Raw genomic sequence first — 13997 nt, forward strand, 5'->3', positions numbered from 1 at the left:
CCCAGGGAGGAAGCCAGCCACCGGCTGGGAGTGTGCAAGAGGAGGGCAGGACTTGGGGCCCCCAGCAGTAGACCCCACTGGCAATAAGGGGGTGCTAGAGGCGTCCCGCGGCGCACGTGCAGCTCCGGGAATTGGCCGGCGGCGTCTATTGCAGAGTTTATGGTAAGAGACTGGAGCGGCGCGCTCGGCACTCGACGACACACCCCACCCATTAAGGAAGTGGGGAGGCGAGCTGCAGGGGTGTGGCTAGCAGGAGCCGAGAGGGGAAAGCGCAAACCTGTCAGCCCTCGCGCACCGCGGAGGCCTCCACAGCCGCCGCGCGCCCCACCTGCCGCCGCCCCCGCTCACCTGTGCCCACCGCCGAGCTCACCTGGCCGCGCCGAGGAGCCCGGGCCGCCGGCCGGCGCTTCCCTCCGGTGAGTGCCCTGGCACCGCACTGAGCGGCGCCGAAAGTTGGAGTCTGGCCCGGGAGGAAGGGGCTGCGGGGTGAAGCCCCGATTCTGGGAACCTGGACGGGACGGAGTTCCCGGGACCGGCCTCGGGCAGGCACAGGGGTGCTGTTTGGGGAGTTCGCGTGGGGCTGATGGTGTCGCTCTCTTTGTCCTTTCAACACATTCGGAAGGGGAGTTGGGGGGGTCACAGGAGACAGCACCCGGAGAGGGGCTGCAGCCGGATGCCTAATGCCTGCCCTCCCTGGGGCACCCACAACCCGCTGTTCCGCCACCAAAGCTATTTTTTGCCCAAGAGGGCAGCTTCTGCTGGAGCCCCAGAACAGCAGGACTGGCGGGGAGCAGAGGCTGGGGCTGGTGTGTGTGGCCCTGAGTGTGCCAGTGTCGCTGTCAGTGGGTGCCGGGGCTGACTGTGAGTGGGTGCTGGTGAGTTGCATGCACGCCCGGGGCACACTGTGGGACCGCGGTGGACACTCACGGCCACCTGCTTCTCTGCGAAACTCTCCGAGCCCCTAAGGGTTAAGCCTCCTCCTGCTGTCAGGCTGTGCGTGGGCAAAGTCTTGGTGGGGGCGCAGGAACATATGGGTGAGGCTCTGAGCCCACCCGGCCCCACCACCTGCCGAAGCCTCTGCCATCTGACTCTGGCATCGCCCCACTCCCCGCCAGGGGTGCGCTGGCCTGTCCACTCCTGGAGAGGGGTCTGGGAGAGGAGAGAAGTCGGCCGCTGAGGGGCCCCTGGGCAGAATATTCCCAGCCGGAGGAGGAAGGGCTTCCTGTGGACCTGAGCGAAGCCGCAGGCGAGCCATGAGCAGGCGGGCGGGGCGCAAGGCTAGGGCAGGAGAACGCCCCCCCACCTGCCCCAAGACCGACCCTGACCCGGGTTAGGGGCAGGTGGGTTAGGGTGAGGGAGCAAGGTTCTCTGCCTATGGGGGTCAGACAGGGGTTACCCCACCACCGTGGGTCAGGGCGCCCTCTGCCCAGCTCTCTCAGCTGGGTCCAGCCTAGAAAGGATGTTGTGTGCCCACCTACCCCTGCACACCCTGCCACAGCTCCTGGCCGGGGCTGGGGGTGGGGTGGGGTGGGGGAGGCAGCAGAGGTGCCCCACGAGTAAAGCTGGAACGGGGAAGGGAGCACCCACGCTGGAGAGACCCCGCTCCGGCGGGGTGGTCTCCATTCCTTCCTTCCTTCGCTCATTCATGGGCTAAGCGCTTCCTGACCGCCTGGGTTCCGGGTGTGGGGAGGCTGTGGCCGTGTGGCATCGGTGCGTGTGACAGCAATGGTGTGTCAGAGCCCCACCCTGCAGGGCAGTGTGGTCAGAAGCGGCCGCTGCCCTGGGAAGGGACAGGGACCAGCCACCCACGGCCAGAGGATTACGGCCAGAGATGGCCCAGGGACCCAGGAAGGCTTCGCGGCAGAGGGGACCCTGAGGGGGACCCGGGCTTCTGCGAGCCTCAGCCAGGCGAGGGGAGAGGGGCGAGGACGCAGAGCACATCGAGTGCTTAGACCTGGCCGCAAGCAGCGTGACGCATCCAGGAAACCGAAAGCACGCAGCATGTTCAGAGCGTGGGGGTGCAGGGGCGCGGAGAGGCGGGAGGTGGGGAGACTGTGCTCCAGAAGGCCCGCGCAGGCTGCCATGGCAACTCCCACTAGAGCAAGGCTTGGGCCCGAGCGCCAGCGAGAGACTCCCGGTATGCCCCCCCCCCCCAGGGTGGGTGCCAGAATCAGCACGCGGAGCTCGGGACGCTCAGACTGGAATTTCAGATAAGCGTGGCGGCTTTCAGGAGGAGGTGCGTCCTTGCAACAGTGGGGTGCACTTGTATCGGGACGGCGCGCGTGGCTTGTTTGGGACTCAAGGGGGACCAGTGGCTGCTGCTTTTCTGGCCGCCCTCATCCTGCAGGAGGGCACTGAGCGGCTACTCCCTGGGCAGCGAAGGGCGAGCAGGGCCCGGCTCAGGGCAGTCTCGGGACACGCGGTCACGCCTCATGTGATGGTCACGCCTGGACGGCCGCGGCCAGGCAGTGACACCTGGTCAGGGGCAGGAGGACCCCCCACTCCCCCACCCCCCGGCCAAGGCCCGACCCAGGAGCATGGTGGGCTGCACTCAAGGGCGTTCGCACAACGACCAGTTGCCCGAGGACTCCCTTCCCAGGCTGTGCCTCTTCGCGAGTGACCACTGCCGGCCGGCACTGACCCTAGCCGCTCCCCTGCATTCTGGTGCAGGCGCTTCGCTGGACCGGCTTATTTCTGAAAGCAAGAACTAAGCAGGTATCAATTCTTTGGCCAATTTGCCCGTCTAGATGGCTGAAGGACAGCAGAACCTCGAAAAGAAACTGAGCTTTGCGCCCAGCAGAGCTGTGTTCAAACTTGGTAACTTGCTTGCTGGGGGTCTCGAGGAAAGCCGGGCGCTTCCCGAGCCCCAGAATCTCTGTTCTGAAGTAAGCAGAGGTCTGTTTGTCTCGGTCACCCCAGGGCAGGTAATTGCCTACAAACAAAAAGGTGGACGCTTTCATTTTCACAACACCTTCATGGGGTGCAATAGCACCTACGGATTGCTTGGGGCGCATTTAATCCCATTTATATTCAGTGGCAGATCCCAGGGGAAATGTTGGTGGGGCCCAGCTTCTGCTAGGGAGGACACACCCAGCTCCCCTCTTGGGGGAGAGGGGTGACTCAAACCTGAGCTTCAGGACTGAGAGACTCCACATACACGCCCACCCCCGTGCCCTGAAACGGTGGTTGTCGTTGACTCTATTTTCATAATGAGGACCTCGGTGGAACATAGAAGAAACCAGGTTTGGATTTCAGTGGGACCATTTGTAAGAACCAGTTAGGGCCCCCTGAAAGAGAACGTGGAGGGAGTTGAGAATTTGCTGAGAGGAAGAGGAAATGGAAATTCCCTCGTGGGACGAGCTGGGTTAAAAATGGCCCCTCTTTCCAGTGGCCACGTCTCCCACCCGGTTTCCCAGTCCTAAGCCCTTGTCTCAGGCCCCCGAGGGCAGCGCTGGCCAAACAGGGCGCAGAGAAACGCTCAGCCACGAGAAGACGGGGTGTTCCGTGGGGGAGCCGTTCCCAGAAGCGCACGCGTGGTGGTCAGGCCTGAGCGGTCAAGGTTCTGCCCGGAGAGCTGGGCAGGATGGGCTCCTTGCCACCAGGCCACAGGCAGCCCCTGGCTTTGACCACAGGCCCGTGCAGGGGGCTGCGGGGGAGCACTGTCTCCGGAGAATCACACTTCGCATTCAGGATGGGGGTCTAGCTCTGGGACCCCACAACTCTAGCCAGGGCGGGTTTATCTGGGAATCAGCTGGCAGGAGATGTCAGGGGTTGTGCGCTGGGTGCAAGCCTCCTGGCCTGGCACCTCCCTCAGAGACAAGTTCCCAACGCGTCGGCCTTATCCGCTCCCCGCAATGCGCTTCAGAGGGCCCTGGGATTGGGGATCTCTCGCATGGAGTCCACCGAGCTGATGGAACCCACTCTCTGAGTCCTGCACACCAACACAGTGACAATGTGGACCTGGGCGGGGGGAACGCACACCCAGGGTGCCCCTCCTGGTGGGGCTCCCATGCCCAGTGTCCCCCGGCCCAGGACTCGCGGGCTGGGGCCACGTGGCCCTGATGTCGCTGGTGACCGAGGCTGCAGGGTAGGGGAGGGAGTCGCCAGAGCCAAGATGCTCCTGCTGGCTCAGCAGCAGGGCCTTGGGCAGACTCTGGTCAGTTCTGGAGGGTGCAGAGACAGTGGCCAGTGAAACAGCACTGACAAGGTTGGGTGTCGCTGGCCGGGCACCAGGCTCGGGGGCGGCCAGACTGGCCTCTGGGGCCCTGACTCACTGCGTGGCCTCGGGCAGGGCAGCCGGCCTCACTCCCTGTCCCTCGTGGAGATGGTGCCCGGCACCGCAGAGACAGGGCGGGAGAGGGGACCAGGAGGAACTGGCCAAATACTAGCAGCCTCTCCAGCAGAGCGGAATGACACTGACCGGCCGCACAGCCCGCCCAGCCTGACCCCTGCCGTGTCAGGGGGCCCCGGGGCCCAGGTAGGGGCCTTTGCCCACAGCGCCGGCTCCTCCCTCCTCCCCGGAGCCCCTGCCCCAGCCGTGACAGCCGGACAGTGCATAGTCACCCCGCGCCAGCTCTCCCCGCCGCCCGGCCTCACACCTCCAGCCGCTCCGACATGGGGGTGAGCCCCGTTTGGGTTTCCCTGCGGGCAAGCCGGATCTCAGCTGTGCCTTCCGGGGTCCCTCGCACGACAGACGCCAGCAGAGAGCCGGTGGTCATCGGACTTGGACGGAAATGGGCAGGGAGCCGTGGAGGTTGCTGCCAGGCAGGGAGATGGTGGCTTCGCAGCTCTGCGCCAGCGAGGGGGTGGCCGTGGGGGAGGGGATCGCTTGGGAGTCACTGGTATAATTATTACTCATGATGACAGCTTGGTCAAGGCGGCAGCCAGAGCCCAGGGTCCCCGGCTTGTCTTACCAGTGTGGCTTGGCAGGGGAGGGCTCTGTTTCCAGAGCCCTCTGGGTAGACTTGGGGGCCGCAGGAAGGACGGTCCTCTGGCTTTCCCGGGCCCCGGCTGTCCCCTCTCACCTGAGCTCTGCCGGCTGGTTGGGCGGGCAGCGGGCGGGCAGCCCCCACTATGAGACCCTCAAACCCTCTTCTGGCTGGCGGTGGCCCTGACCGCTGCCTTCTCCAACCCGCCTGCCCTTTACGTCCTGAAACCCACCCTGCAGAGCTGGTAGGTCACCCACTCAAGGGGCCTAAGGAATGCACCCCCCGTGCTTCCACCGGGCTTGCAGCCTGCTCAGGGACGCACCCCCAGCGGCCACAGGGCCCCTAGTCAAGGCGCAGGGCCGGCCGAGCCTCTCCTGGTTCTCTCAGGCGCCCCAGGTGCTGTTGGGACATGAGTGGACACAGGAGGCTCCCAGCTGGCTGGGAATTCCCCCCAAGTTGGGCTCGGCTCTTGGGGGTGCCTTTCCCAGTGTGAGTGCGGGCGACCTCCACCCATCCCGGCCAGGGGGCACCATGCCCTTTTCTGGGGTCTATGGAGTTGTCCTGCCCCTGCGTCCTCCCTAATCCCAGGCTCTTCTCTTTGATCCCCAAGAGCATCTGGGGTGAAGCCCACCTGGCCTTAGCTCCTGTCCCCTCATAGGTTTCACCCCCTCAACCCCCCGCATGTTGCCCCAGGCTGCGCTGGAAACTGACCGCTCCAGCACTGTTTCCGCTGTTCCTGCTCCGAAGCCCTCCGAAGCCTGCGATATCCCCCGAGCAGTCCCGGGCACTGCCCCCTGCCCCCTGCCCCGCAGGCAGCCTGGGGGTGGCACTGCCAGGCCCCAAGCCTGCCCTGAACCTGGGGAGTCCTCACTCTCTCCAGCATCCCTTGGGCACTTGACTATGCAGAGTCACCATCCCGCAGTGTCCCAGGAGGTGTCTACTGCACCCCGAGACACCGCCGCCGCCTCTGGCCATGACCTGGGCGTGAGAAAGACTCTGCGGAGCTCTGACTCCCTGGTGCCTGTGCGGCGGCCGGGCGCGGTCAAGCAGCCCGTCCGGCTCCTCGGGGGCCCTGGCCCCGGCCCTGCCCGTCCCTCCCGGTGGTTTTCTGTCCCCGCTGGGGACACTGGGGAGCTGCGCGCGGACACGCAGCCCTAGGACCGGACTGGACTTCAGGTGCCACAGGAGAGCCACGTGAGGTCAGCGGGCAGAGGTTACCTGGGTGGGGAGTCTGGGCGCTTCCTGGAGGAAGGGGCTTTGGGGGGAGCTCAGGGGACGTGGGGAGAATTGCCACGGAACCAAGACCAGCCGGAATAAGGGGAGGCGGGAGGCTTGGGCTGAGGACCTGGCGTTAGGGGCACGGAACTGAGATGATAGGATGGACGAGGAGGTGGAGACCCAGGGCGGGCCTGGGCCGAGTTTGTGCTGTCCTGAGGCTGCTGAGAGGCTGCTAGGGGAGAGGTCAAGGCCAGACTGGGCGGACCAGAGACTGCTGCAGGGCAGCGCCGGCCTGAGCTCCGGATGTGGTGTCCTGGGGGCTAGGCTGGGGCTGCACCGTGTGCAGTCAGCGGAGGCTTCTGTGTCCCCTGTGGGGCTGCCTGATGCGCCGCTGGGTCCGGGACGCGGAGCAGCAGCCGAGCAGCGTCCCGGCACGAGCTTCCTCCTGCCCCCTCCGCCAAGAGCCCTGACTGAGGCCCACTGAGGCCCGCCGAGCCCCGGCCTCCCCCTGCCAGGCACCAGGCCCACCCCGGTCTGGCCCGTCCAGGGGTCCGGTCAGAGGGCTCCGGCCTGCGCCGCCTCCCCGCTCGGGCCCTGGTGGCTCGTCCTCACCCCGCCTGCCGGGCGAGCCCCCCTCGCCTGCACCCACCCTTTCCTCGTCTGGAGTCCGCAGACTCCCTTTCCTGCCCCGAGCCTGCACCCCCCAGGCCCCTCACTACCTGCTCCTGGCTAACGCTCTCACTCCCTCGTTCCCTTCCCAGGCCCCCGCCAGCCTCTGCTGAGCTGGGCTCCCCAACAGACCGAAGGTTGCCTGAGTCACCCCGTCCTGGCTCTGGCTCCCGCCCAGCTGCCCGCACGCACAGCTGCTCTGTCCTGGCCGAGCTGTGCGGCTGCGCCCTCCGCCAGCTGCTCTGTCCACCCGTGCCCGGGATCCCGTGTCCCTCCTGGCACCTGGGACCCTGCTCCCCGCTCCTCCTTCAGCCCAGTTCGCCCACTCCGGACTCTGGACTCACAGCTCGCCTGCAGGCCAGGGAGTCCGGCCAGGGCGGAGCTGCCCCCATCACCTCGCTGGCGCTCCTGCTCCCGGCGGGGTGCTGTGGGGTGCTCCAACGTTCCTTGCTCTGGCCTGGGGTCCCAGCCGCAGTGCGGCACAGCAGGGGCCCCTGCCCCCTCAGGATGAGCCCCTTGCTCGGCCGGGGCTCCCTGGAGCCCAGGGAGTGGGGCAACTTGCCTTTCCCTTTTCTCTCCTGTTTCCTGAGCCCGCTGAAGGCAGGCGGAGGCAGCAGCAAGTCCCGGAGGCCGGGCGGGCAGGGAGCCTGGGCCGAGAGCAAGTGGCTTGGGGAGGCAGGAGAGGCCGGCAGGGCGGCGGCAGTTTGCAGTGGCCTGGCCTGTACTTTGGCCGAAGGGCGCAGCGTGCGGGCTGCCCCCGGCCCTCCCTGCCCCCCGCAGGCCAAGACGGGGTCGGGGGGACCTTCTGGCCCCTGTGGCTGAGCCACCCCAGTCACCCCCGGAGGGGCGCGGAGCCCATGTCTGGCCAGGGGCAGCTCACTCCGGCAAGACCTCCGCTCCGCCTCGTGATCTCAGTGGGTCACGTGCAAGCGCCAAGGTTTTCATTCCTGTGAACAATATGGTGGGGTGTCAACATTGTGGGGTGTCAATATTGTGGGCTATCAGTACGGTAGAATGTCAGTACATTGTCAATACGGTGGGGTGTCAATATTGTGGGGTGTCGATACTGTGGGGTATCAATACGGCGGGGCATCAGTATGGGGGGTGTCAGTATGGCGGGGTGTCCGTACGGTGGGTGTCAGTATGGTGGGGTGTCAGTACAGTGGGTGTCAGTATGGTGGGGTGTCAGTACGGTGGGGTGTCAGTGTGGTGGGGTGTCAGTATGGTGGGGTGTCAGTACGGTGGGGCATCAGTACGGTGGGTGTCAGTATGGCGGGGTGTCAGTACGGTGGGGTGTCAGTGTGGTGGGCTGTCAGTACAGTGGGTGTTTTTCTAAGTGGACCCTGGTCACTGGGTGGATGCGAGGGCAGGCGCGGGGTCCCTGTGTGCAGTGGCCCCTCGGCGCCCCCCGCCCCTCTTGGCCAGACCCTCCTGCATCCTTTCCTGGTCTCCAGCCCTTGGCGATCTTGTGTGATGGGGCAGGGGGTGGAGATCGACGTCGGGGATCCCCGGCCTGTGCACAGGCGGCTGCGTGGCTCCTCGACTGCGCAGATGCCTGCGGTTATGGGAAGAAAGTCGAGAACTTTCCCCCAAGCCCCGTGGCCTGGAGGCACAAGGTTTGGCATCAGTTTACAAACTTCATGGAAAGTCTGTGTGACTTCAGACTTGAGCGTCACCATAACTGGGGTGGGCGTGGAGACACAGTGTGTGCAGTGTGTACCCCAACTTAACACATGCCGTTCCCCAGTAAGGAGCATTGGGGGAAAGCGCGATGCGAATAGGTAAACACGTTAATGTTGAATCTTTCAGCGACAGTTTAAATCCCATATTCTGTGCTAGAACACATGAAATTAAAAGTACAGCTCCCCCGACTCTGTTCAAGCACATTCCAGCGCCTCGTCCCCTCCTGTTTGTGGGGTGTCTGGATGTTTATCGTGTCTCAGAAGCAACAAGTTAGCTTTCTCTCCAGTAAGTTCCCATCAGCCCCAACATTTCAGAATCATCCACGCCAACATGTACCTTTCTCATTTCAGGGAAGTAGACTTGATGCCGTAGAACTCTCCAGTCTCCTTCCTACTTTATTTTTTATTGCGGTAACATTAGTTTATAGCCCGTATGGGTTTCAAGATTACACCTTCTCACCACGTCTACCCCAGGTGGCCTGGTCAGCACCAGCACCAGCCGTCCCTTCCCCTCTGAGCCACCACTCTGTTGGCAGTTTGGTTTTGGTTTGGTTTCACTTGTTTGTTTGCCTTTTTCCCATTTCATTTTCCACAAATGAATGAAATGAGAGGGTATTTGTCTTCTCCTAATTTCAGTGCACCACCCTCAAGGTCCACGCACGTTGCAAATGGAAAGGACTCGTATTTTTTATGGCTGAATAGTACTCCACCGTGTCTCTGTACGCGTTTCTTCATCCATCTGTGATGGCTGGCACTGGGGTTCTTTCCATATCTTGGCTCCCATCAGCAGAGATGCAGGGAACACAGGGAGCCACATGTCTCTGTGAGCTACTCATTGGCATTGTGTCCCCAGTGACTTTAAGTCCCTGGAACTATTTTGAATCAGCTTTCTGCTTCTCGGCCCATATCATCTTCTCTCCAGTTTAAAGAGAATTGCTTATCTGACATTAATCCAGAAGGTGTTTTTTTTTTTAATGAACAGCTTGTGTTGAAATATAACTCACACATCATAAAACTCATTCTTTTTAAACGTATAGTTCAGTGAAGTTTACTCACAGAGCTGAGCACGAGTCCTGGATTGCGTCACTCCATGAGAAACCTCACGTCTTCCGCATTTCCTCCTGTCTCCCCCTCCCCAATCCCCCCCCCCCAACCACCAATCTTCCTCCTTTCTGGGCCGATTCAGCGTCACTCAACTTCCTGGCCTTCACAAGGGGTTTCTGTACTCAGCCTGGTGCTGAGAAACTGCTTTCGAAGTTCACAATGCATGCGTGTACTTTGCAAGTACCGAGCCGTGTGACTTTGCAATTACTAAACAACAGACCGTTGTCGGAGACAGCACATTCTGTCCACCCGATCGCGAGTTGATGGGCGTCTGGGTCGTTTCTACTTTTTTTGAGCATTAAGAATGATGCTGCGGAGAACTCTCGTGTGTTTTCATTTCCCTTGGTTGTACACGTAGGTGTCGAAGCGCTGGGTGATGGAGAACTCTGAATAACCTCAACCTGCCTTCTGCGCGGGCAGGACCATTTCACACCCTTTGCTGCAACGCGTGGTAGCTCCAGCTTCTCCCAGCGCTGTGGCCGTCCAGGCTTTCTGTTTTAGCCAGGGGGGAGGTGGTTTTCGCTTGCATTTTTCTAATAACTAATGGGATCAAGCCTCTTTTCTTGTGCTTTGTATCTCTTCTTTGGAGAAGCAGTTATTCTCGTCTGTTTTGCTGTATACTAGTTTTCGCAATATAACCGCTTTGTACATCGCTTTTTAAAAAATGCTATTTTGAAGGTTTCTTTACTGCAAAGTTCAGCACTCGTAACTGTGGGATAATATGGCTTCCAACACGAAAGTCATTGAGTCAATACTGTAGTACACGCCTCCTTAAACAAGTTTTTATTAGTTTTTATCTTTGTAAGCATCCTGAACTAGCAATGATGAAAGTGAGTGGTGTGGGGTTAATATTTTTTCATAAACAGTGTATTTTTATTCAACATTTGATAACTGAGAGAACAGTGCATGCTACGAAGGAATCTGTAAAGACTAGATCATAAACTTCCTCTTTTCAGACAAACTGGGGGGAGGGAGAGCTTCGCTTCATGTTCAAATATATATGCTATTTTAAAACGGTTGTATAAGCGGTGGCGGGAGAAGGAGGGAAGGAAGGAGGAGGAAGAGTGGACGGCGGCTGGATACATGGTGCTTGGGAGGATGGCGGGTGGGGTGGGGGTGGACGGCCGGATGAGTTCAGAAGTGAACAAATGAATTAGTACGGCGGGTGAGTCAGTCAACCAGGCAGCCACACCAGCCCTTCCCTCACAGTTCCTGCCAAGAAAATCAGCCTTGGCCTTTCGCTTCCACCACACAAAGCCAAATATAAAGTTGTTTAAAACCCAGATTTGCAGCTACAAACTGGCAAAAGCCTGCACACTTTCTGTTTTCTGCAGTACCTACCTTCTTTACAATGGCAGAACCGTTTCCTGGGGGTGGCTGAGCAGTCCACAGAGTGTAACAGGCTCGGGGGGACTTGGGGTGTAAGACCCGGAGGGGCACCTTTCAGGTGGCGACGCAAACAGGGGTTCTCCAGGGGGCTTCCCCGTCCCGGCCTCCCCCTCCGGGGCTGCCCCTGGCTGCTGGGCCCCAGACCTGCTCAGGGCAGCCCCCTCCCCCATGCGACAGTCTGGCCATCTCACACGCCCGGAGCCCGCCAACCAGCTCCCATGGCCTGCCCTTCCCAATGTCCCCTGGGCTTCGTCCTCAGAGCCTCGCTGAGCGGGAGGTGGGGAAGAGCACTCTCCAGTGGGAGCAAAGGTGAGGAGAGGGAAGAGGAAGTTCAGCAGAGAGGACAGGAGGAAGCTGCGGCTAGACAGTTTCAGCGACAGGGAGGTGGGTGGAGCCCTGGAGGGCTAAGCGGCCCAAGGGCTGTGCTTTCCAGTGGGCACGGCAGCTGCCCGAGGGCAGGCACCTGTGAGGTGGGCAGGGGGCTGGGGGCTGGGACAGTGATGGGAGAGCTGGTGTGGCCGACACCTTTGCTGCTGGCTAAGGTAGCTTGGGGTGCAGCTCTGCGAATCAGCCGTGTCCAGACCCTCGCCTAGCGCTCCGGCCATTTTTAGACAGGCGCTCTGTGTCCTCCGGGGACAGGGCCACAGGCCCAATCTGTGCCGTGAGAGGCCCGAGTCCTCCCCACACGAGAGTTCCCTGGTGTGAAACCTCGGCAAGGAGGTTTAGTCTGTCGTCTTCCTCTTTCAGGCCTTGTCTTCTTTCTCAAGGGCGTCGATCAGCCCTGTTCCACATTCCTTAGCCCCTCCGCGGGCCAGGCCCCGGCAGGTCCCCAAGGCGAAGAGCAGTGGACACAGGAAACCTCAGCCGCTGCAGGAGAGTGTAAGATGTTGTAACACGAGGGCGGGGCTGCTGGCCTGGGCGGGGAGGGACTGCTCAGAAGGGCCCACAAATCTGGCGACGCTGGGAAGGGTTCTGAAGGATGAGTAGGAGTGTGCCGAGCCGAGAAAGGCCGTGGGGGGCCCAGCACATTAACGACCAGGCAGCTCGGAGCCCGGTGTCCCGCTCGGGGGCTGTGGACAGCTCAGGGCCTGCAGGCTGGCAGGTTGCGGCGAGCTGCCCACGGCGGCGGCCTGGCGCTGGACGTGACTCCCCGGACGGACAGCTCCAGGGTGCGGAGCCGGGGGCAGGATATCTGGCTGTAAGGGTGGTTAGCAGGGCACAAGGGTTTTTGTTTTGCAGAGGGGGACTCTGGCCCCAGGCCGCAGCGGACACGGTAGCACAGGGTGCTGGCTCCGGAGCCAGTCGGGGCGTGTCTGGGCGTGGCGGGGCTCCCGGCCGGGCCCATGGCCGGGAGCTGCGCTCAGCCTGGGTGTTGCTGTGCCCGCCCTGCCCCCTGGCAGCATTCCTAGGGCATGATGGGTCATAGTGGATGTTCCGAGCCCCCAGGCTCTGGTGGCGGGAGAACGATTGCACCCCGGGCAGAGCTGACACCCGCCTCCTCCCAGAGTTCTCGGCTGTGCCATCCACTGTGCCAGGCACATGTTATCTGGAGATAAAATTATTTTTCACAAGTACACGCCAGGCTCAATGGAATGTGGCAGCAGGATCTTATCTCGGCCCCTCTGCCTCAGGCCGTGAGCGACCCTGGAGAAACCCGTGGGGCCTGTGGGCGTTTTAAGGGGAAGATCTGGGTTAGAGCTGGCCTCTCTTCTCTGAAGAGGGTGTGTGGGAGCGAGGGGCACAGCAGCCTCGCGTCAAAACCAGGCGCCCAGTCTCCTGAGCCGCCGAAGGAGACCGCGGCAGAGGACTCGGGCCGGCCCCGGGGAGCACGGCTCCAGCCGTTCCAGATGGGGGCCAGCCGGTCCTTAGTGCAGTGCAATGGTTCTTCTAGATTGTTGGAAGGCTTTTGAAAACACAGATCGGAGGGGCTCCAGCTCCTCCGCCCCCAGCGGCACCACATGGGGGCAGGTAGTGCAGACAGCATGCCTTTCTGACAGGTTTGCAGGTGGTGACATGTCGCTGCACCTGCAGGGACACAGGTGGCGAACAGTCTGTCCCCGGGGGGTGCTGGCCCCAGGGCTCTCCTGGGGCCTTCTTTGGGTTTGCGTGCTCTGTTCTTAACATTCCAGCCTGGTCATGGGGGCATGCACCCTGAGTCCAGGGGTGCCCTGTGGGGCCCCACTGTTTATCCGTCCAGGGCCCCAGGACTTGCTGGGTGTCTGACCTTCGCTCCTGCTGTGTGCTCAGGGGCCATAAATTCCCACCTGTCAGACTGGACACGCCCTGCCGCCTCCAGTCTGCTTCCGGCCGCCGTCCTCCCGGGAGCCCTTCCCTCTGCCTTGTCTCATCTGCTGGGCTGTGCCCTCTTCACAGAGCAGCTCCCCATAACACACCCCACCACAGACCTTCCCTTCGCCCCACGCTGGAGGCTGGACATCAGCGGGCTGGCCCTGCCCCTGGCCTGCGTGCCCACACGGCCTCTCTGGGCTGGACGAGAGCTGGCATCCCTCTTCGTCAGGACGCCCACTCTGTCAGCCAGGGCCACGCAGGACCTCACCTGCCCTTGGCAACTTCCACGGAGGCCAGACTCCCAGGCAGGCCTGGTCGGGGTTGGACCTTCCGCATGGGGATAAATCTTGGGGGTCACCGTCGTGGCACCTGCGCGTGGAGAGCAGGGAAGGTGTCCAGTCGGCATTGTGGAATCACAGCGGGAAACGAACCCAAACAACTCCAGACCTGTCGCCTCGGCCCTTGCCAGCCCTCCGGTTGGCGAAATCACCCCCAAAGCCAAAGGGTGGAGAAGAGAAGGTGTCGTGCACCCCCATCCTGGAGCCGGCAGGGCGGGAGCGAGCCGGCGCTGACAAGCTCCCCAGCCCGTCTCCTGACCGCTCACCGCATCATCGGGGTCGCCCGGGGCTGACTTGGGAGTTTTTCTCTAGCAAAAATGTGCTGCCTCAGGGATTCCGCTGGAGATGCTGCTGCTCTCCCCTTGCTGCACCTTCCTGGC

General features: G+C 62.1%; 1 protein-coding gene across 1 annotated transcript in view; it reads left to right on the forward strand.

Annotated features, from left to right (window-relative positions):
- The first annotated feature begins 343 nt into the window (after positions 1 to 343).
- PTK2B (protein tyrosine kinase 2 beta) overlaps positions 344 to 13997 on the forward strand; it is a 103427-nt gene continuing 89773 nt past the window's right edge. The window contains exon 1 of the mRNA XM_012724802.1: positions 344 to 416. The gene's annotated coding sequence lies outside the window, so the exon portion shown is untranslated. The remainder of the gene's footprint in view (positions 417 to 13997) is intronic.

The sequence above is a fragment of the Condylura cristata genome, unplaced genomic scaffold (genome assembly GCF_000260355.1).
Source record: "Condylura cristata isolate star-nosed mole 26May11 unplaced genomic scaffold, ConCri1.0 scaffold00014, whole genome shotgun sequence".
In the NCBI taxonomy this organism is placed as follows: Eukaryota; Metazoa; Chordata; class Mammalia; order Eulipotyphla; family Talpidae; genus Condylura; species Condylura cristata.